General features: G+C 36.9%; 1 pseudogene; it reads right to left on the minus strand.

The window, feature by feature from the left end:
• Nucleotides 1-10,845: 10,845 nt before the first annotated feature.
• On the minus strand, nucleotides 10,846-18,244 carry LOC113295191 (annotated as a pseudogene).
• Nucleotides 18,245-23,710: the final 5,466 nt, after the last annotated feature.

Below are 23,710 nucleotides of genomic sequence, written 5' to 3' on the forward strand. Positions count from 1 at the left end.
TCGCGGGACGTCCTTGCACTTTCATGCAAATGTAGGATCAGATTCTCGCATAAATTGTGTCTCAACGAAATTATCAATGGAATTGCACAATAGCGTCGCAGAACAGTTTCAGAAAACAACGTCAGCAAATATCATGGGAAAGATGTGATAGTCTTGCGAAAATTAGAGAGCTTGCGAAGTTAACATTTATAAGGTTGCGAGAATATCGCGAACCATATCCGAAAATAAAGGACAGATTAGCTGTCATCCACTATGTATTTCCTTATAAATAGTCATTCGAGTTGTAAAGGAGAGAGAGATGTTTTTTGAGTAAAAAATAAGTAAATAGGAGAGAGAAAGTTGAGAGCAGAGATCATTCTTGATTTCTTTATTTTCCTTGTAAGAATATTCAGAAATTAATCAATAAAATTAAGAGTGTAAACCTAAAAATAGGTTGATCAACGATAAAATCATACGAGGGGTGTATTGTAGGATTTCCTGCAACTACAGCAAAAACCCATTGATCTTGCCTTAACTTTTTATTTTGTATTATTGCCTCTTCAGGAATGTTGCGACAATATGACAAGCCTAAATATTCTTGCGAAAATGAAGCCCCATGACATTGCCGTCTTGCGACGAAATCGCAGGACGTCTTCGCACTTTCATGCGAAAACCCATTGATCTCGTCTTATCCTTTTCTTTTGTATTATTGCCTCTTCAGGATTGTTGCACAAATATGACAAGTCTTAATATCCTTGTGAATAAAAAGCCTCATGACATTTGCGTCTTAAGACACTTATCAGCTCCCTAATGGAGGGTGCCGCCCTTATCTTCCCCCTGGTTGCCCCTTCAAGGAGGCGTACTTCTACCATACAAGGTTATCTCCTCCTATCCAGTCTTAACAACAACCAGTTGTTTTCGCAGCCTCTTTTCCCTTTTACCTATAGGGTTTATGGTTACGAGACTGCACCCTAAGTGGGGTTTTCTTCAGGCCGAGTGCAGTATAAGCCAAGACTTGTCAAGAATGGAAAAGTACGCTTCAAACGTCTCTGGCACTCTTGACTCAACCGTGTACCTCGGCGCCTTGATCAGATCTGCACTCATTGGGAGAGTCCTTATTACCTTAGTCGCCCAACCTAAGTCATATGCTTAAGTTGAGAATCCAAGGTGCCTCTCCCGGATGGGCTTCATTGACCCCAAATCTCCATGACTCAGGTTTCGGTGGCGGTGTAGCCTTTCCCTGAGTCATGCAATAGGTACCCCCTTATATGACGTACTTTAGGTCTTACATTTGCCTCTTGCGAAATTGTATTCGCGAACTAGGGTGTACGCCATAAAGGTTTGCCTCTTTCTCTTTCGTCATTTTTCTCTGGTTACTTTCTGTAAAATTCATTATCTCTGCGAGAGTTTCGCAAATTATCATATTGTATCTGAATTTCGCAATCTCAATTTTGTCATTCAATCAAATGTATTTTTGAGAATTTTGCTTATTGCGAGAGTATCGCAACAACTTAATCATTCATACATTTCTTGTTTTTATTACCTTTGTCATCCTCTGCTTCTTTATTATTTTCTTCTACTGCTTCCTTAGTAATGGTATGTTCATTATTTTTATTCTGAGCTAGCATTAATTTCGCAACATCTCTTCTCCTTTCCTTTCGATTGTATCCACCATCAACCTCTCACTTCTTTGTGTATCTTTGATTTTGTGTCGCCAATTTTCCTTCTTGTTTGGTCTTCCTTTACAAGATTCTATCTCAGTTTCGTAACACCTCTTTCTTTCAACCCAATCTCCCTTTATGACTCCTACACCACTGGGGTGAGGGAATTTGATGCACTGGTGAAAAGTTGAAGCTACACCTAGAATCCCATGTAGCCAAGGTCGACCAATTAACACATTGTAGTGTGATTCTACATCAACGACACATAATAAGATTTCAGAAGATATTCCCTTCAATGAAATTCGCATAGTAACCTCCCCTTTAGGCTTGTTAGCAGTACCATTAAAACCATATATCTTATATGTTGATGGTATAAGATCATCATCTCTTCCACCCATGGTTTTATAAGTTGAATTGGTGGTTGAATTTGATTTTCTCTATTACTTCTCATTCTAGTAGATTCTCCCATTTCACTTCTTTCTCTTCCAGCAATTCTTTTGCTTCTTCTAACAGTAGTCGGTTGTTCGGATGTATTTCTTCTTCTATCCATTTATTCAATGTTAACAATATTGCAAGAATTTATGGAAAATTCTTAATCAATCACTCTAAATTTTCACAAATCTCAATATCAATCTTCAGCTTTTTCTAAAATAATCTTCAACACGTCCCTGTTTCTAGCGCCATTATGTAGTTGCAGGAAATCCTACACTACACCCCTCATATGATTTCATTGTTAATCAACTCATTTTTAGGTTTACACTCTTAATTTTATTGATTAATCTTTGAATGTTCTTACAAGAAAAGATAAAGAAATCAAGAATGATCTCTGCTCTGAACTTTCTCTCTCCTATTTACTTGTTTCTTACTCAAAAAAGATCTCCCCCTTCTTTACAACTCGAACAACTATTTATAAGAAAATACATAGTGGATGACAGCTAATCTGTCCTTTATTTTGGGATATGGTTTGCGACATTCTCGCAACCTTACAAATGTTAATTTCGCAAACTCTCTAATCTTCGCAGGACTATCACATCTTTATCGTGATCTTAGATGACGTCATTTATTTTATAATTTCTGAAACTGTTCTGCGACGCTGTTATGCTGTGTCATCGATAATTTCGCTGAAACATTGTCATTGCGAGATTCTGACCCTACAAGGCACAACCACTTGGTTCGTGTTTTGGATTCAGCGGTAATCGGAAGTTTAATATGTTCCACAACCTTCCGATTATAAGTTTCCCCAAAATGAGTTTTTTCCAAAATCCTTCATTTAATGAATTTTGAAATCTAGCCTAATCGGTAGGATATATTACTTCTTACCGTCCGATTATACGAAGCCCCAAATCCAACCTTTGCCAAAATCCATAGGTTTAGAGGGTACAAATCTAGGCATAACCATGTGGCTCGTGAATTTTGAAATCTGCTATAATCGGTAGGATATACAACTTATAAAGTTCCCGATTATTCAAATAATCGGAAGTGTAATCCTGTAATCAGTAGTCTGGGTCTATATATTAGTGTTTGGAAATTGTTTTTGGGTCATTGTGAGATATCTTCCGATTGAGTGAGAGAAGAAGAAGAAGGGGTATATGTCACCAACTTCCTATTGTTTCCAACTTCCATAAACATGGATGGGTACGAAGAAGAACATGAAGTTGTTGAAGTTCAAGGTTCACTACCGTTTAGAGATGACGATTTGGGGTATATGTTGAATGATCCAAACTTTAATGGAGATGAAACCCTGGACGACGACGCTTTCATGGAAGAATATGGAGAATCACCCAAGATCGAAGCTAACGATGCATCAAACGTACATGTATGTTGTTATGAAACTCTAATACCCAAGTTATCCATGTTATGTGCGTTTGTGTGTGTTTTTGAACGTGAAAATTCGATTTCTGCATGCATTGAATGCCATGAACGACATATATTAGGTAGTTAATTTAGTACCATATCTACCGATTATTGGAAATCGGATATTTGTTGATGTAATAATCTTCCAAATATGGAAAAAATACCCAAATTGAAAGCTTCAATTTCTCACAATCGGAAGTTTTATACATCCACAAACGTCCGATTGTAAAACTTCGCCCTAAATACGAAATTCTCCAAAAATGAAATATTTGTGATTCTTGATATTTCATAATCGGTTGTTTATGAATTACTTTTACCTCCGATTATTGAGTTTTCTTTACAGGAGAATTGTTCATTTGTCTATTTCGTTAATCGGTAGCTTATGGTCGTAATAGGCTACCGATTAAGCTATAATCGTTCGGTCTGTGTCCTAATGGGATTAATCTATAATCGGGTGTATTGTCTCTAAACTATCTTCCGATTATTAATCAACAACTTGTTTTGATGGTGCGTAGGCGATTGTAGCGGTTAATGATGATTATTATTTGAGGTCGGATACTTCCCTGCGCTATGCAAACGATTTGGTATGGTCATGAATCATCTTTTATTTTTCCAATCATGTACGTTACATGGTTATGCTTATTACTTTTGTTTTGTTATATGCGCATTTAGATATTTGGAAGTAAGAAGGAGGCCAAGGTATGGCTTGTGAACAAGGAAAAAGAGAATATGTGCGTGGCAGTTCAGAATCATTGTGTGAAGGACGTTAGGTTTGAAATGGTGTGTGAGCGAAGTGGGAAGAAAAAGAGTCACGAGGGAAAGAATAATAAGTATGTAAGGAAGACGCAGAGGAAGAAGTACCGAACTCATACAAAGAAGATTGGATGCCCATTTAAGATTGTATTCTATAAGCCCTATGGTAAGGAAAGTAAAGAGTGGAAAATGTCTAAAGTTGCTAATGGTTGTCACAACCACGATGATCCGGATACTCTTATTGGACATGTAATGGTTGCGAAGTTAAAACCACATGAAATAGAGAGGGTGAGGTCTGTGCGTATCCAAAAGGCGAGTGCATCTTAAGTAAAATAAAGGCGGACGACCCCGACAACCTGTCTTCTTTGTATACAATTAAGTCGGCCCTAGCTACGATCAGAAGGACAGAATGGGATGGTCGAACGGTCATGCAACAATCGCAGTGGTTAGCTGAGTTACACGACTACACGTTGAGAACGGAAGAAAAGGATGGTAAAGTGGTACGTATTTTCTTGGCACATCTCGAAATGATAAAATTGGCTCAGTGTTTTCATCAAATTTTGTTGATAGATGCCACATACAAGACAAACAAATATAACCTGCCGTTGTTGAACATTGCTTGTCACACTTCGGAAAAAAACACGTTTACCATTGCATGGGGTTTAATGGATCATGAGAACAACGTGAGTTTCATTTGGATGTTGGAGACGTTGAGGTCCATTTATAATGGCGATAATTTTCCAAGGATTATTGTAACGGATAACGATCAAGCCTTAATGCATGCAATAACGTTAGTGTTTCCTGAAGCCCGAAATTTGCAATGTACGTGGCACATTCAATTCAACATCAAACACAATTGCCATCTCCATTTCCAAGCTAAAAAACCAAGGAAAGGTACCAAGATGTCGAAGGAAGAGGACGAGCGCATTAGTAAATTAACCGTGGAACAAAGAGAGGAAGAGAAGAGGTTATTTGATGAAAAATGGAAGGAGTATGGAATGATTTGGAGAGCGTTCATGAAAGCATGGGACAAGATCGTTTGGTCAATAACCGAGGAAAGATACGAACGTAACTTGAAGAAGTTTGAGGATGAATATGGCACGGACTACCCAAAGGCCGTTGAGTATTGTAAAACACAATGGTTACCGATTAAGGAGAGGTTTGTGTATGCATGGACATATGAATATCGTAACTTCAAGACGAGGCAACAAGCATTGCGGAGGGGTCTCATGGCCGATTAAAGAAAATACTTTTAGGTAATCAAAATGGAGCTATGTCGATCCAAGAAGCAATCCATGAATTCACCAATCGTGATCTCGTAAAGATTAAGGATTATATGCAATTTAGTGTGCATAAATTTCCTACGGAACATGAAAAGGAAAGATTGCTTCTAAGGGGCATCGTTCATAAAGTTTCAAAATGGGAAATAAATTACATGATGGAACAGTTGAAGTTATATAAAGCTTATGATGATGAGAATACGGTTTGTGTTTGGAAGGATATGATAGGTATTGGTCTCCCATGTCGTCATAAAATGGGTAGGTACGTCGATGTGATTGACATAAATGATATTCATCCATTTTGGAAGCAATTAACTTTCACTCCAAGCACCCCCGTAGTTGATGGTCCGTCGTTCATGGAGTCGGAATTGTGTGCAAGAATATCCGAGCGTTATGCTACATCAAATGGCGCCAAGAAGAAAATATTGATGCATGATTTGGAGAAAGCTCTTAACCCTCGTTGAAGGAATGTTGATGAACCTATCAAGCAAAAGAGTGCGGGTAGGCCAAACACCAAAGTGTCGAGGACCATTGAAAGAAAAGAATTGAAGGAGTATTTGTCTAATAAAAGAATATTGTTTAGGCATGAGCGTTAGGAAGCCGAATTTGAAGATGAGCCGGTACCAAAGAAAACAGGTCATCCAAGAAAAGATCAAAGTGGACCGACCGTCCGACAAGTGAGGCCAAAGGTCTCTACCGAGCCTTCTCAAGTAAGTCAAGCCGAAGCGGTGGAATAAGTTGTGTTGGTGGAGACCCAAACTAGCTTCGTAGTTATTGATCAAATGAGCGACTCGAAACAAACACAATCAACGGAAATGGTGACTATAAGAGAGAAGTATGGTACTCTTAGTTGTCCTAGGGATTTTAATGGAAGACCAACACGATCAAGGTATACGATTATAGAAGAGTATATGGAACAACTCCCTCCACTCATTGTTCCATTTGTTTTGTCCACCGACGAGGTTGATGGGGATGGCAATTATGGGTTTCACGTCTCTACGGAACAAATTGGTTACTTTGGAGAGGCGGTGAACGAAGATGTCACTCAATGGCAAGATTTAAGAACTAAGATGGCGGTACAACTAATCAAGGACAAGGATTTCTATATTGGGATGATGAAGGAAGGAGATAGACACGACAAAGAACTACAATTCAAAGACTTAGTTGCGCGTGAAAAGTGCCGAAAGGGATTGAAGACAATCTATCCAAGTATTGGATGACAATTCCTAAATGTGGATATCTCTTAGCGGACGTTTTGAATTGCGTGGTACATTTCTTTGTTCCTCCTAAGTATGGACATTCTTTTACGTTTGCACCTACAAGGGCGGTTTGCGATGAATCGGTTAAAGATAGAAGAATTATTATGGCATTTGTGAATGATATGCATTTTATCGGTTTAAGAGTAAAGAAAGATTGACCATTACCTCCGGTGGGTGGTTGGACGGAGCACTTCCCAACGAATCATTGTAAGGATTGGTTAAAACAATTTGATACCAACATGTTGGATTGGGATCGTGTCATGAAAGAAAACTTTCCGGAAGGCGTACTCGAATTGGTTCCCTCGGATGATGAAGATGAATGATCGTCACTTTTGAAAGATGTATTTTTTGGAGTTTTTTGGAAAATACTGTGAAGTATTAAGCTATAATCGGTAGTTATATATTAGTAATATATCAACCGATTGTACAAGCTTTTATAAACAAACATAATCAATGTTATAATCGGTTATTAACTTTTATAATTTAGCTTCCGATTGTCACCATGATAAAATAGTTGAAATTTTTTCCCAGAATCGATAGATAACATATTACATAAACATCCGATTGTCACAAAACTCTGACAAAAAAAACTGAAATTTTTTCCCAGAATCGGTAGGAAACATATTACATAAACATCCGATTGTCACCAAACTCTGACAAAAAAAACTGAAATTTTTTCCCAGAATCGGTAGGAAACATATTACATAAACATCCGATTGTCACCAAACTCTGACAAAAAAAACCGAAAATTTCCCAGAATCGGTAGACAACATATTACATAAACTTCTGATTAAAAATAATCGTTAGGATTCGTAACTAAATAACATCCGATTGCAACTATCGAACAATCTTTATACTGTTGTTACGGACTTCAGGAATTCATAACTCCCATCATAAGTGAATTCTTCACCCTTTTCCACTAAGTACTGTCTTTTTGCGAGTGTCTCCTACATAAACAAACACAAAATAATGTTAACTTCGTTTTACTAAGAAAGATTAGACAACCGGTGTTATTTAAAAGAAGTATGCAAATACTTAAAAATTGTTGGATCGACAAGCTTAAGTGGTTGGTGTTAAATGTCCTCTTTTGTATCGTTATGTAATCATTTACCCCTTTTTGGACAACTCGGAAACGATCATGAACTTGTTGGAGTGATCTTTGATTTGGATTTCCATACTCTAGCACAAATTGGATATATACCCTCTCCCAAAAGACTTCGAGTGTTAACCTTCCTGCTATGACATCTTCACGTCTTGTTTCATGATACCATGTTTTCACAATGACCAAATCTTCAGCTGTGTCAAACGTTGCCATGCTTGTAAGTCCAAATATAGAATGAATTCACAAGAGTAGACGATGGAAAATCTATATGTAGAATACACGATGCTATATATATGTTCTTTAGTGCATAAATAACAAGAGTTTGCCCTCCTTATATAGATGAGAGTCCCAACGTCTTTTTTTTTTTTTTTGAAAATATGGCCGTTGATGCGTACCTTTGCAGAACTGTACTGAAATTACGTACAATTATTCCATACAGTCGGTAGGAAATTGTTGAACCAAAGCTACAAATTATGAATAATCAGAAGCTAATGATAGTTTCTCACTACCGATTATAGGTTGTTTTGTCAACAGAGTTCTCAGTTTCATTCGAGTAGTATAATCAGAGGTTTATCAATACGTATTACCAACTGATTGTATGTTGTTTTCGAGGCACGACTAGTTTTTTTTGAACGAAATAGCCGTTGGAGTATAATCGGTAGTTAGATAATTAATTAAAACTTCCGATTTTCATAAATATTTTGAAATTCATAACAATATCACCTAGACATGATCATAATTTTACATTGAACTTCCACAATTCTATTACAAGGTATTGTGATTACCGCCTTGGACGTGTTGGACGAGTCCTAAACGGATTAAATCTTTCCATCGCCTAAGGATTCTAAAATGAGCTTCATAACGGAAGTTTGATCTTTTCCATCTCCTCCATTCGCCGAGAGATCGTTCTATAATCTCATCATTGGTTTCACCCCTCATTCGATATTCATTCACAAGATAAGTTAAATGGACGAATTCTTCGACATGTCCGTTTATTGAACCAATTCGGCAGAAAAGATCAGCGGAGTGGCGGTTGTTTGGGTTCCCGGTGTCGGCGCAGAATTTTTCGTGAATTCTCCCCAAATAACTCATACTCATTATGCCTCCTTGCCTACGTTCTTCTCCTCGTCTCGTATAGAATTGAACATAGCGCCTACATAAAGATAAATCTTCTTCAATCGTGAACTCTGTAGGATTAATGAATGGTTGGGCCATTATGTTGAAGATGATGTTGGAGAGAGTTTAAAGGTATTTGTGTTCCATAGAGGGAAAAGGATACAATCCTTATATAGAGTTTAGAGTTCCAACGACTCTATTTTGTTTGGGCAACTGTATAATCGGTAGCCTAATAAGGTGTTGGAACTTCCGATTATACATTTGCCCCAAATTTTGTTTTTGCAGAAATCTCATTTTTTTTTGAATTTGAGAACTATAATAATCTCTAGTTAATATGGCTTCCGATTATACAGTTGCCCAAATTTGGTTTTTGGAAAAAGCTCAATTTTTCGAATTTGGGAACTAGCATTATCGGTTGTTATTAGCCTTCCGATTATATAGGAGCCCCAAATTTCACCATTGCAAAATTCCAAATATTTCTTATTTGCATACTTAAACAATCGGTAGTCTCTTGAGGATCTTTCGACTGACGTTGGGGTGATGGTTTGATGATATTTTGTGATCGGGAGCTTGTGTTTGTTGATGCTTTTATTTACATGCTTAGCTCGTCACTTTCCCGGGTCTTGTATGACGATGTGTCTACTTTGTTGTTGTACATGTGACTCGTCCAGTTCTTCATCTTTCTGTAACAGCAAGTAAATGAAGTTAGTAATCACGTAATTGAATTGACTCGTTAGGCAATTCAGGAAAAGAAAACACGAAGAGATATAAAAGAAAAAGTAAGCCGGGGTGAGTTGTTGAGGTATCCAAGTTCATGCTCTGGTTGTCCTGTTAATTGTCTGGTCGAGATTGCGGCTCCGTTTGAACTGTTGTCGCTACTCCGATGCAGCTTCGCTCATCATCTTTTCTCTTTGTTGCAGCAGAGAAGCAACACATCTTGCTTTCCTTAATGGTTCGGGGGAGCTCTGGTGGTTGAACATTGAAAACTCTTCTCTGTGGGATTCTACAAGCAGTTTATGTGCAGCCATCAACTTCCCGCTGTTCCATCTCTTCTCAATCGAATCCAAATCGAACAACCAATTTTCCCTTGGATTCAACATAAGCCAAGCCTCCGGGGTTCACTGTGATGATGAGCAAGGGGGGAGAAATGGGTACGATGATGCTTTTTAGGTTGGAAATATTTTGTGATATCCAAGTCGCTGCCATTCGCTCTGCAGTTGTTTTTTGGTCCGACCTACCTGGAACCCCCCATCGCCAAAATCTTTTGCCACTATATCTTTCCATCCTTCACAAAGTTTTTAGCACGCGTCTTCAACAATTTAATCTCATATGATTTCCATTCAAGGTAGATTCTTGTAGTTGGAGTTGCTCCTGAATCTATTTCTTCATAAGGTTGAGAAGCAAGGTCAATCGTGTTATCTTCAGTTTTCTCAGCCCTGTTGACTTGTTCATCAACCTGTCTGCAAGGTTTCAAAAGAGTTTCATACTATGTTAGAGTAGCTAAGGGATATCGAGAAAAAAACTTCAATAATCTGCGAAGGAAATAAGTTTGAAAGAGAAAAAAAAAACAAGAACCTCTGCAAATTTTCTTTTTCTTGAAGCCAGGAATCTAGATTCTTCTGCAGTGTTACAGCTTCTCTCTGGCTTTGAGTAGCCTGCAAAATCAAGAAAATTCAGCAATATGTTATTGAAATTGATTTGAAACCAGCTAAACAAGCCAAAAGTAGTAGTTGAAAATCACCTGGATACGAAGTTCTTCATTCTCCTTCGCCAGGGTACTTGCCATTTCATAAGCTTTAGCTTATCGATCACTTGCAGCTGATATTGCGTCAACCATGGTTTTAAGCTCCATCTGATTTTTTTCTAGCTTCTTCCTCCATATTACTAGCTCTTCTTTTTTCAGTCTCTAGGACTCCTACTAAATCATCAATCTGTCTGCAAGGTAGATTCACAAATTTACACATTCAATATCTTCGCATCTAGAAGTTGTAAATGGTAGAGTTATTTATGGGAATTTAGCACCAAGGAGGACTGGGCTGTGTGACCTGTGTCCCAAACCTAGATTAAAAACTATTTACAGGAAAGCAAAACTAAATTACCCAAATTTCTATAATTCTAAATCACAACTTTAGGTTCACCACATAAACCACAAAATACCATCCACCATGACCACATTCTCATCATACAATAGAGCTATTCCCATTCATGTCACTACTACAGAAACGAACTTGAAACAAACATATGAACCGTATAATCTGCAAAGGAAATAAGTTTGAAAGAGAAAAAAAAACAAGAACCTTTGCAAATTTTCTTTTTCTTTAAGGCAAGAATCTAGATTCTTCTGCAGTGTTACAGCTCCTCTCTGGTTTTGAGTAGCCTGCAAAGTCAAGAAAATTCAGCAATATGTTATTGAAATTGATTTCAAACCAGCTAAACAAGCCAAAAGTAGTTGAAAATCACCTGGATACGAAGTTCTTCATTCTCCTTCGCCAGGATACTTGCCGTTTCAGAAGCTTTAGCTTCTTATTCACTTGCAGATGAAACTGCGTCAACCATGGTTTTAAGCTCTATCTGATTATTTCTTGATTCTTCCTCCATATTACTAGCTCTTCTGTTTTCAGTCGGTTTCAAAACAGTTCATACTATGTTAAATCACAGCTTTAGGTTCACCACATAACCACAAAATACCATCCCCCATGACCACATTCTCATCATACAATAGAGCTATTCCCACTCATGTTAATACTACAGAAACGAACATGAAACAAACATATGAACCGTATAATCTGCAAAGGAAATAAGTTTGAAAGATAAAAAAACAAGAACCTCTGCAGATTTTCTTTTTCTTCAAGGCATGAATCTAGTTTCTTCTGAAGTGTTTCAACTTTGTTCTGCAAAATCAAGAAAATTCAGCAATATGTTATTGAAATTGATTTAAAGTATAAACAAACTTGAAACCATCTAAACAAGCCAAAAGTAGTTGAAAATCACCTGAATACGAAGGAATTCATTCTCCGCACTCAAAGAAGAACCGCAAGATGATGTGGGATCCTAGTAGTTAACATACATAAGAAAAACATTAGACAAGAAAAGGATCCTAGAAACTTTGTGACTGTATCCCCTAAAAGAGGAAACCGACATATTTTGGAGATGCTCAAGTAAATCAACTAATCAAGCTCTCTTATTTAACTGCATCTATACTATAAGCATGCTTGGAATCAAGCTGGCTTTCATACCTGACTAGAAGTCAGCAAACTATCCTCAAAGCTGGCTAGACTAGAAATTCCTTTCTGAACGAAGAAACAAATTCAGAATTTCAGTTAACTAAATAAAATAGTTTAATCCAAAATGCTTTAAAACATCAAAAGAAGCATGTTGTCCACCTGATCCATCGAAGATTCAGATTCATGCATAAGCTTCCAATCTAATGCTTCTAACAACTGCAATTTATACATGATATAAGCACAAAGAGTGGAATAAATAAAAATGAAGGGTATACAAACTAATGACAAAAATCAATTCTGACCCACCGAATACCTTACTGCGTAGTATCATGATTTCTTCACTCATCATCTCGCGCTCTCCCTCCTTAGAAAAAACCCATAATATGGAGTATCAAATGTTCAAAACCGAGATAAGAAGATCAGTCACATATTCTATCAATGATTTCAATTAAATTGAGAAGAATGCTCAAGTGCAAACGACTTCTAATAGACTTGCATAAAAGTGCATGTGTGTTATCTAAGAAACGTCTCCTCAAAATATCTTTTTCCATTCTAACCTAACAGAGCTTTCCTTTCTTTTTGCAATCGATAAAATACAATTGTAGGCTGATTATACTAGACTAACTCGCATAGTTTTTAGTGCACTGAGTAACAATTTGAAGTGTTAAAATAAATAAACTAAGATTGAATGGAAGAAAGAAACACATGCCTTCGGATTTCTTCTTTCAAATGTAAATTTTCCATCTCAAATCTGTTCGTTTCAAGGTTACTATCCACCTGGTGACAGAGAACCTCTATCTCTCTCAGGTTTTCCTCCTTTTCCAGTAAGAAATGCACCTCAGCTGACATCTTCCCAGATGCAACTGCCTCCAACCTTTTGATTCCGGCCTCACGAGACTGAAGCAGCATTTCCAGATTATGTATCTTGTCTTCACTTCGTTTGACCTGTTCAAAGTAGATGGAGCCTAAATCTTTCAGCAACAATTTCCTGAAAGAAGAAAAGAACAAGCTAGATTTTATCATGCAAGATATGAAGTCGGCTCTCTCACCAATTGCATTGCTGCCTGATTTTCAGCAGCCAGTGACTGCATTGCTATTTGTTTCTCCTTTTCCCTCCTGAAGGCCCCAACCAGAGCAGCTTCAAACTCCTTATTCTGTAACATATTAACCAAATATTAATATTTTAAGGGATAAGGAAGTACCAACAAATTTAAGAGTGGTTGAACCCATACATCGAGCTTCTTTCTATCACACGTTAGTGGACTTAGTGGACTAAATGATCCCTGCAATCCTTCCCACTTAAAGGAGCCTGGAGACCCGGAAAAGGAGACACTAGGAAAATCAACTTCCTGGTTCTCAATTCCTCCTGTAACCAAACCCCGAAGTTGGTTCACCTCTTTCTGTATGTAAAGAAAAATCAGAAATGAGCTACAATATCTTAAGTTAACAATAGGACGTAAGAAAGAACGATAAATTTGGTAAACTAAATAAGTGAAAGGTCACTGTCGAAGTTTTTGATATGATCCAATGTATGCATGAAAGATATAATAGCAACAGGAAGGCCATTTAGGATGATCAAATACTAGAGAATGTAATTTTGAAACGTTCATATTAATTAAGCCAGAAGTTTTGGTGAACTATTAATCTGACACCCAATAGATATCATAGCAATCCAGTACTTAAATAAGGAAAGCGGATGTAATCAAAACCTTGAGTTGTTGAATCTGGATACGCATGGTATGCACATCTCCAGATGCATCTTCATTCACGACTGCCTGCGGAAATGGACAATTATAGCTGTTACAGCATCGGGTATAATGAATAATTTTATATCTTCAAGTAAACAATTACACAGCATGAGGAGGGTAGATGCACAAGCGTAAAAGCGAATCACACATACATTGTTCTTGATAAATTTAGCACGTTTTGCAAATTTCAGAGTGTCCCGAGTCTCCAGTGAGTTACTGCGTAAAGCCGGAGAAGATAAAAAGAATAAACTAAGAACGTTGAGGTAAGGTAATTGTAAATACAAAGACACTTGGAGAAATTAACAAAAGAAAAAATAACGGTTTAGATGAATCACTGACCAATTAGCAGGACTTATATTAGCAATCATTTTTGTTTTTGAATTCCCACCAAGTGAGTCCTGGAAAAAAGTGGCATTGATATTTACAAACATGTTCACATGTCCTGCCGTAACAATACAGTCAAGGCTATTTATTTATTTTTTCGTGCAACAGTCGAGCATATTGCAAGTATTTTAACTTACTTACAGTTTCTGTCGGAACCTCAATCTTATGTCACCAAGAAAATAAGAAATTAAGAATTTCAATGATAGTAGCAAGGGTACACTTGCACGGTATATAATAGTGATAAGATACATCTAGTGGGAACAACATTAGCATTTTTAATGGATTATCTACCTGAAGCAAATATGTGAGCCTCGAATCACGGTAGTTGACGTGAACTGACTTTCCACGGGAGATGCTTACTAGATTCATAATTACTTTACTTCAGGCCACCAAACAAACTCAATTAGAACTTCTTCCAAATGCACAGACACGTCTACATAAGGTAAAACCACTTGAAATTTGGCAATGGTACAAACCCCAAGGTCGAAAGCGACTTGTTGATATTTGAGGATTCTTTTAGGCGTTCACCTTGAGCACCAGATCTCTTTTGCCTACAATTTAACCATGCCTTTATGATCAAAAAGATATAGAGAGAAACATTTTTAATTTTCCAAATAGATATCCTCTTAATATTGGTTATGGAATATTATACGGGTATTACCTCTCTGAACCAGCCAAATCCACAAGATTAAGCCGTGCAAATCGATGGTGAGTAACACCTTGAACCTACCACTGCATAAAAAAACGAAAACCGTTCATATCATATGATTATAAAATAAACCCCAGAAATATGTAAGATTTACTTGTTGTTGTTGGTAACATATACCCACCTTACTCTCAATTATACATGTGAAAAAACTATGAGAACGACTATTTTTATCGTTCATCTCTGTGGGAGCCACCTTTCTGTTATTTGTTCCCTGTAAACATGAGCATAATCATTCTTAATTACTCACTGCTCAGCAAATGCTTCGACCATTAGCAACGAATAATACAATGTATGTTATTTTCAAACACTCATGAAATGCTTAAAACATTATATCAGCAGGATAATCAAGCTGAATGAAGGTACATTAGAAATGCTGAGGTGCAATGCATAAACCAGTAACTAATCTCCAACCCGGCCGGCATATAATCATGTAACATCTGTCTACTGTAGAGAAAAAAGAAGGTTGTTATATACCTGAGCGAGGAGTTGAATAACATCCCGTGCACAAGTAACTTCCATCTCCTTTAGATTCTCCACATAAACACCTTTCTTATAATGTTCTCTAATCTGAAAGAAGATAAACCAAAATTTCAATTAAAATAGAAAAAATGAAATTAAATTCGTACAGGAAAGATGACGGCAAATTTAGAGTCTCGTCATTCCTTAAAAAATTTAGCTGAAAGAGTTAAAAGCATAAGATATTAAAAGAATTCTAAGTAGTGTTCTATTGAAGAGCACAAACAAATACACAAGTTTTATATGGAGAGATATGGTTGATGGAAAAAAGATGCATACAAGCAAGTTATTGTTTATTACATGTAAATTAGTTGTTGATGGGTCTAAAAGATCTAAAATCTTCTCTTTGTATATCTGCAAATATGAGCACTTGCAAGTAAATCTCAGCTTTTCATCTTTGCGAGCCTCTTCATCCTACGAAACAAAATCCAACACAATTATAAAAACCACTGAAGATAGAACTTGAAACACTTAGCAAAAACATAAAAGGTGGAATAGATTTTTCAATTTCATATGTTACAAGTTTAGAAGAATAACTCATACCTTTTGGATTCTTGTGAACAAGTGCTCAAAAACTCTCGGTGTCATACCTTGGGCTCCTCCATCAATGTCTCCCATCATTGTATATGTCTTCCCACTCCCAGTATGTAAAGAAAATTTTGTTAAACCTTTAGACTACAATCTATGAAGAGAAGTATGAATGCTCAACAGAACTAATCACCAAACAATTAAGGTTTGATTATTATAAACTCTAACAAGTAGAGCAAATAAACATAAAACCACTTAAACCACTTACTTGTGCATCAATTTAATAACTCACTTGTCCATATGCAAAGATGCAACTGTTGTAACCTCCTAGAAAATTCTCAACCATTGGCAATCCAGCCACATTGAACAAATTTTCCTGTTACAATATAGTAATATTCAGATCCATACACTATGACAGTAAAACACAGTAATCATCAATAATAAGACAAAGCCTACCTAAGTGACATTCTCATCTGCAACAAGATCAAATGTATAACGAGACTCTGGGTGCCCTGTCCAAGTAATTGTATGAGTATTATCCTGCCTAACACATTTGTTTAGGCCTTCGATTGATATTTCAGAATTACTAAGAGGACGTATTCGAATGACAACCTGCACAAAAATTAGATTGATATTATCCAAAATCTAATTTTAGACACAGGACAAAAACCTAGAAATTGAAAAAAAAAAGAATCAGAGAATAAGATATGTACCTTAACATTGTGATCTTTCCGAATAACTGCTACTCTTTCACTGCTTACTGATGAAGAAGAATTTTCAGATCTGGAATTCGGCATGTTGTTCGTAACTAGGGTTTTACGGGAGAACGAAGAAAGAGAAAGAGTAAGTGGGAAGTTTGAAGTTTGAAGAGAGAGATGGGTTGTTGTAATCTCTTTCCCGTTTTAATTACTTGGCTGCGTTTGTTTATTATATAGGTATGCACCTCAACATATATATGGACACTAGGGTGTGACCGGTGCCGCTTTGATTCGTTCTTGCTACATTCGAATGTTAATTTGTTAATGTAGTGGATGTTAATCGGTGCATAAATTATTTTTTCATATTTGGCCGCTTTGATTCGTTCTTGCTACATTCGAATGTTAAATTGTTAATGTAGTGGATGTTAATCGGTGCATAAATTATTTTTTCATATTTGGGTCCAACATTGATTTACCAAGTCAGTTAGCTGGTTTTAAATATAAATCGCCTTATTCTCAAAGAAAATAAAAAATTTAGTTCCAACATATGCATCTTACATGAACCTAAATTTTGTACAAAAATCATTACATATAGGGTTTAGATATACTTTAAAAAATTATTAAAAATTAGTTTGAGAATACAATTTTAAAATAATTTAAACCAAAGAACGACATTTTATGAAGCAAATTGTTTTTGTTTTCATGTCCCCTACTTACTTAATTGGTCTCTCATCAAGGTATTTCTAATTGTTTCTTCTAATAGGTTTAAGCTTTTTTCTTTATTATTATTCAAAATAGCTTTAATTTGTCGCATTAAGAAGGTAATTGCGAAATTTATTTACAGTTTTTGCATAGCATTTTACAGGATTTTTTTTTTGTTAGCGACTGTCAGGCAGTGGTTCACTTTGTGCGGAGGAGTTTTACCTAAGAGATCAGATCTTTAGCCTTGATGTGTCGCGGCTAGTATTAGAGCAGATTTCTAGCCTTGGACGTGGAGCACATCTTGGTATTACCCTGCTTAATGCTACACATTTTCTTTTAGTTAGTTTTTGGGTAAAAAGGGAATCATGTACATGGGGTTAGTGAAGGGATCCTGTAACCATAATGTTACGGTTTAGTGCGTATATTAACAACGTTTTTTCTTACCGGAAAATCTAGCTGGATTACCTGTATGAAAATCAATCAAGGGATCATAGGATATAAAAAAGTTAATCACTGGTTCAATATATATGATCCTACAGAGTCATATTCTCTTTCCAGTAACTAAATTTTGATGGCTTGAGTATTTGACCACGGCTACAATAAGCACTTAACAAAATGATAGCTATTCAAACCTGGATGGAAACTTCAGCTTGTAACCAAGGAGAAGCCCAAAAAACTTCTAGAAATAAATTAGTCAATCAAAAATTGGGATTACCACTGATATCAAACATCTTATAGATCTAAAAAAGCAACACTGAGCGATGAATTAGAAGAATAAGCTGTTTAGCCAACATTTACTACATGATTGCATTAATCTAAAATAAGCAACTCTAATGGGAGTCCTACCCAATAGGTTCATTTATCTCATTGAAACACTAAAGCTTCTCATGAATTCAGAAATGTTTGACATGTCTGAACTGGTTGTCTGTTATGTTACAGAAGCATGAGTAACGCATTAGCTCCCAGCAGATGCTATCAGAAGTCAGAACTATGTATTGAATGAACAGATGTTGATGGGTATTGGTGACATTAAAGCTTTGATTAACATTTGTATATGAGTGAAAGGAATGCCTAACAATCTGATAATCAACCTCCATATTTATAATCTTCTCTAATGACGCAATTATAGGGGCCTCTCCCATTGTCTGTTCCAATAACAAAATGCGCAATAAGGTAACAAACAACTTGTTAACTAACTCAGTACACAACAGGTTAGTGAAACATAGAAAATAAAATAACATGGAAGGGTGCTAAGAGTATGTGGTGTACTTTTGACGGGAAAACCATGTCCACAGCTGGGAGGCCGATGATAATCGTAGTAATGACCTAGTCAAATCCCCCAAATATAGCAGAAATGTCGTTGTGGTCGATGACTGCAAAGCAAATCAAATAGTACATATATTAGAAGGGAGGTGTAATCATTTTAACAATATCTATGTAGGTAAATTGGGTTTAGAGAGGGTGAAAAGGTTTAAAAATTATTGTATCGACACCTTATATGTTACCTGGGTACTGGTCATAGACTCTAGATTTGTACCTGCTGCATTAAAGATAACATTCCTCCGCCACTACTTGCATTCATTTATATTCCAATTTCTCTTGACACTGTCTTGTGGCCTATTTATTAGCAACACAAATGTTCTTCTGCAAGAAAACTCTATATAGAAAACTTCTGGACCACTATAATTTTACTGTAGGGGAATGTAGATACCCCAAAGTTTAGGAGAATATACCAAATAACACGTTGAAGATTTGAAGAGTATGATGGAGAGTGCGTCGGTGATACGCACTGGCCAGGGATGCGGAGAGTACACCCAAGGGACGTACTTACAAGAGGACTTGGAGAGTGCGTCGATGAAGCGCACTTGCCAGAGCTGCGGAGAGTGCGTCTGGGACTATGGAGAGTGCGTTTGAGAGACACACTTGCAAGAATCATGAAGAGTGCGTTTAGAGGTGCACTGACCGAAGACATGGAGAATGCATATGAAGAATAAAGAAAGAACGAGCAAACGAGAATGAAGAGATAGTTTAAAAGGGAAAGCACACGTCAGCAGTAGTGGGTCCCAACGGAGACTGCCCAGAATCTGTTAAACGGATGCCAAAAGAAAGATGACGTCAGCAGAGATACTGTACCATGATCAACATAAGAAAATATTCGGAAGGTCAACATCGTACACCTGTACGTCATCAGATGACTCAAAGGAATTTTGGAAAGCTATAAATACCCCCTCAAGAGAGAAGTTTAGATTCATTTTGAATACTTTTCCATTTCTGTGTAAACTAGAGCAGTGTACTACTTTCTGGATCAGAGTTATTTTCTATCTAGTTTAGTGTAACTTAGAGGTTTGATCCTCTAGAAGTTATACTTTATTTACATTGGCGACTCCACTGACCTCTGATCTCAGAGATAGGACACTGACTATGATACACTTGGAACAGATTGCTGCTGCAGTGAGCGATGGTGCACAGCGTACTGACAACAATGATGGCGAAGTACTCACTGAAATCCAACAGGCGCTAATCGAGTTTCAGTTGACAGAAAAGCGACGTATCGAGTTAGCAGCACGCATCGCAGCGCTTACCCACAACCCCATGATGAAGGATCTCTAGGAGATGAAGGAAGACTGGACAGGACTAGACTTCAACTTAATGACGCACACCTAGGAGCACATGGAGAGGACACACCTATATGACATCAAGACGGACGCACTCCCAAAGAACTTAATGAAAAAGCGGGGGTCTAACGAAACCACCCAATATTTCGATTAGCAATCTGTATGGACAATCTCCGAAACACTCTACTAGAGAATCAACTAGACAGTCAGACTCAATCTAGAATATAGTGTCTCAAGGAGTGATTAACTCTCTTCTTGTTTTGATTTACTCAAGCTAAACAATAGCGAGTCTTTTATAATCAAACACAAGAGATAACTTGGACGGTATCAAAAAACCAATATCCAAGTTTTAATCAATGAAATCAACAATTTAAAGATTGGATCTCTAATTGATTAAGATTCAACGCACAACCTGTATTATTTCAATTATATAAAATATAATGCGGAAAAGAAATTACACAGGCACCAGAAATTTTGTTAACGAGGAAACCGCAAATGCAGAAAAACCCCGGGACCTAGTCCAGATTAGATACACCCTGTATTAAGCCGCTACAGACACTAGCCTACGACCAATTAACTTCGGACTGGACTATAGTTGAACCCCTATCAGTCTCCCACTGATACAAGGTACAGTTTCACCCCTACGCCTCTGATCCCAGCAGGATACTACGCACTTTATTCCCTTTGGTGATCTCACCCATAACAAAGAGTTTCTACGACCCAAAATCGCAGGCTTTGATAATAAACAAATCTGTATCACACAGAAAAGTCTATCAAAGGATAAATCTGTCTCCCACAGATATACCCTAGTTTTATTCCGTTTTTTGATATGATCAAGGTAGCATATGAACCAATTGATTAATCCGGTCTTATATTCCCGAAGAACAGCCTAGATAAATCAATCACCTCTCAATACTCAATTCCTGAATACACAAGAAGAATATCGAGGAATCACAAACGGTGAGACGAAGAACGTTCGTGACTTCTTATCTTACCTATCAGAGAACTCAAATGTTCTCAAGCCAATCAATCGATTGTACTAGTACGATAGAAAAGTAAGATCAGATCACACAACTACGATAAAAGTAGTATCGGTCTGGCTTCACAATCCCAATAAAGTCTTTAAGTCATTAACCTGAATTTAGAGAAGAAAATCAAGGGTTAATGGAGATCAACTCTAGCGAGCGCACTAGTATCACACAAGAAAGGTGTGTGGGGATTAAGTTTTGCTCTAGATAGATGTCTCCTTTATATAGCCTTTCAAATCAGGGTTTTTGCTTAGATATTAAGCAAACTCTATTCACCGTTCATAGATATGAAACCTGATTTAGATTCAAGCTAATATTTCTCAACCGTTAGATCGAAAAACAAAGCTTGTCAAACACACTTGTAAACGTTTTCCAGGTTCGTGAAAACCGGCCCAAACGTGTACGTTCATGTTGGTTCAATTCAGTAACCAAAAGGCAACCATATGAGCTTCTCATATTGACCTGGTTCCTCAATCATCATAACTAGTTCACTTGGCTTCAAACAAACTAGTTAGAGAGTCATTCAATTGCCATGAGATCTTATGTAACTACACAAGACACAATTGAACTCAAGATGATTTCGATTCGATTGAATCGGCTCAATGAAAATTATAGCCACGGTTTTTATTAAGCATTCCTTAGTAATTTAATGTTTATGTTCAGAGCACATCTTTAGATCATAACCTCTTAAGTACACAAACAAGTTCGCGGACTTAAGCATCGATTTGAGTTTTCCAAAACTCAGCAGAAATTCTCGGGTCGAGAACTTCCGCCAGTTCGCGGACTTGGTCACACAAACGAGTTTAGGAAATCCCAGCAGAAATTCTCGGTCGAGAACTTCCGTCAGTTCGCGGACTTGGCAAGCCAATTCCACAATCCTACCGATTTCTCTTGCTCAACAAAGTTCAAAGAACTTCGGATCAAGGAATACATGGTTATGTAATCTAACTCTCATTTCAATCATTGAGACATTCTCAGAGGGCGCTATCCCAACCGTTATTCACAGATTGTCTTCACGTCAGAGCAATTCTCAACTTAGTGATTGAAAGATGAAGATAAACCTGTTCAAAGCAAAAAGCTTTACCAACACATGAATTTAGAGAAAAAGATAAGCATTGAATACTCAGCTTAAAATCTCAAATGTGTTTGATCTAGTTTATACAACATACGACTTTTGTCTCATAAGAAGTAGGAGATAGAATAGATAGACTTTTGAGTGATAGATAAGTTCAAGTCTTCACATACCTTTTTGTTGATGAAGTTCCACGGTTACTTGTGTAGATCTTCGTCGTTGTCGTTGAATCTCCATGAAGTCCTTGAGCTCAACTACACTTTTCTTATCCTAGTCCGAGACTTTGTTAATAGGCTAGAAATCAAGACTTTATAGTTTTGATCACTAACATTGACAAACATGCTTGATACAACAACACATGCGAGGTTAACCGAATTATTCTCTAACAATCTCCCCCTTTGTCAATTTTAGTGACAAAACTATTAATACATATGGAATACAAAAAAAAATAAACTTTAGTGGCTCCTATTCCATAGTCTAATCTTTAACGTTCCTTGAAATCTTCATCCTTCCAAGTACTCCAATGATCCCAAAGGTTGTAAGTTTAGCATCACCGTTATTGAAGATCCATAGCATAAATAATGAGAGAAATCGAGATTCTCAATCATTATTAAAAAGTGTCATAGTATTATTATGAAACATCAAAGTCCAATTGTATCACGACTTTAACAATAATACTATGGTGATATGTATCACTCCCCTTAGTTAATACTCTATCTCGATCATGGAAACCACTCCCCCTTACACAATGATCCGAAAACCATACGTATTATGTAGTGTGAACTACAATATTTCTCCCCCTTTTTGTCAATAAAATTGCAAAGGTAAAAGAACGGGTTCATAATGAAATTTCCACAAGAGACATTTCATGACCGAAAGAAAAGACACACATCATCTTAAATTTAGATGCAATCTTATAGCCGAAGCTAACAACATTCATCAAGGAGTTTGAAGATACAAGATAACCCCTACAAAATACCACAGCCGCACTCCCCGCAAGATATTACCATTAAGCACAAGTTCAAAAGAACTCTCCCCCATTTGATGTCATTCCCAAGAGAACAACATGAGCGACCTTAATTTCGAAAGAAAAGAAGGATTTTATTTGGACACCAAAAACCACGCGAATGATTTTCTATATCCAATACTCAACCAAAATACTCACAAGTAAACCCATGATTATCTTAACTGAATAAGCAATTAAATCAAAACCACAAAAGTGATCAATTTAATTGAAAGGTGCTCAACATAAGTAAACTCACGGAGCAACGAGCTACGACTAAGTTAATCATACGGAGATAACCAACTTAACCGTTCAAATACTCAACATAAGGATAACCTTACGGAATATTAGGATACTCAAATAAGGAGAACCTTACAGAATTTTCAACGTACGTGGAACATTCAATGCAACATCAAACACAATTGCCATCTCCATTTCCAAGCTAAAAAACCAAGGAAAGGTACCAAGATGTCGAAGGA

Source organism: Papaver somniferum, chromosome 7 (assembly GCF_003573695.1).
Source record: "Papaver somniferum cultivar HN1 chromosome 7, ASM357369v1, whole genome shotgun sequence".
Lineage (NCBI taxonomy): Eukaryota > Viridiplantae > Streptophyta > Magnoliopsida > Ranunculales > Papaveraceae > Papaver > Papaver somniferum.